The sequence below is a fragment of the Peromyscus leucopus genome, unplaced genomic scaffold (genome assembly GCF_004664715.2).
Source record: "Peromyscus leucopus breed LL Stock unplaced genomic scaffold, UCI_PerLeu_2.1 scaffold_1076, whole genome shotgun sequence".
NCBI classification, from domain to species: Eukaryota; Metazoa; Chordata; class Mammalia; order Rodentia; family Cricetidae; genus Peromyscus; species Peromyscus leucopus.
The window spans coordinates 1-1,673 of NW_023504200.1; positions in this window are offsets into that span (position 1 = coordinate 1).

Here is a 1,673-nt window from a genome sequence, read left to right on the forward strand (position 1 = left end):
GGAAGGAAAATGCCGGTGGTCACTAAATGGATGCACAGGGCAGCTGCAGTCCTTATGCACAGCTGGCTGGGTCCCTTTGGACAGGACAGGCACAGCTCTGCTTTGCCCCACACGGTCCTGCCGGTGGACAACTGCATGTGAACTGGATGATGTGAAAAACATAGGGCGAGAAACGATGGTGAACAGTGAGACCCCAGCCTCCTCGATCATTTTTCCCTAGAGAGAACTTTTGGTTTGGGGCATAAAACGTCCTAGGTTACAGTCCAGGAACATGGGAGCCTTTAAGAGTGAGTTATTAGACTGGGCGTCCCTGGCCCTGGCCACAGCTTGTTGAGGTGAGCTCCGTAGTGGGGTTCTCTGTGGCCGGCAGGGTCACATACTCTTGTTGGTGGTCCCCTATGGCCAGGTGTGGAAGGAGGGTTTGTGGGCACCGTGTGTAACTCCTGTTGGTGGCGTTGCCCGTGGCAGGGTATAAAGGTTGATTGACCTCGTGAACAGTCACGTGTGGTGTCCGAGCGCTTCCTGTGTGAGGTGGTTGACAGACAGCCCACATGAGGTCCTCATCTGAGACCTGGTGCCTGCCTTACCTGCCCGCCTTCCCCCAGTGACTCCAGCAGCCAGAAGCTGGGGTCGTGACCACATTTCTGTGTCACTCTACTTTTGCAAGTTGTCACCAGAGAACTGTCCCTTTCCTCTAACTTATTTCAGCCCCAAGGACAATCAGTAGAGCTGGCTTGCAGTCAGGCTTTCTCCAGGATCATGGGTCTTTTTTGTGTGATCAGGAGTACGGCGGGGATCTGTCCAGGGATGGATCTGCTATTGTAGCCAGGGCAGCTAATGAAGAGGTGATAGCTGTCTGCATCGAGCTGTATTAGACATTCCCAACCTAATCCAAGGTCCTTAAAACATAACCCAGAGGGGTAGCATCCATGGTGCCTACGAACCTGTGTTGTGGCAAACACTCAGGCCTGTCCTCTTGATTGGCTTCAGAAGATGGCATCCAGTCTGGCAATGCTGGGGCGGGGGCTGTCTTCCTTGCACTCAAGATGGACTCATACTTACTGTCAGGCCTCCAGAAATGCCCACACCTCCTGCCGGGAGGATGGGGCTGTGGACAGGGGTCCTGGGGGGTGGGGTGGGGCGTAAGCCTGCCCAACACAGAAGTGCAAGAAGAACAGGCTTTCTAGATCTAAGGTGTCCGTGTTTTAAAAAGTACCAGAGTGTAAACTGAGTTGTTGAAGTGGTATCCAATTTCTATTAAACATAATATAAAGTGTGCTTGTCCTGGTTGACATGAGACATTACCCCCAGAGGAGAAGCGGCTGGCTGTGTGTGTTTGAGATGGCGGTGACTACAGAAGGGTGGTTCGGCACACCCAGCCAACACCCAGTCAGGTGTCATGTTAGCATGGAGGCTGTCTTCCCCACAGTAACTGCCCACCAGCATGATCCTGAATGACAGGTTCCTCCCCGTGGATGCTGACACAGAATAGTCTTAAGTGCGTTTTGCCTGTGTGAGTCCTTGTCTCCTTGAGATGTCACGGACTGATCTTCCATAGGTCTTTCTGTACATTTATTTATTGGTTCTGCTCTTCCCTGGGGCCTCTGCAGCCCACTGGTGGAAGGCGCATGTATCCTTCCTGCACACCTGGCTTATACGTGCGTTCACCTCAG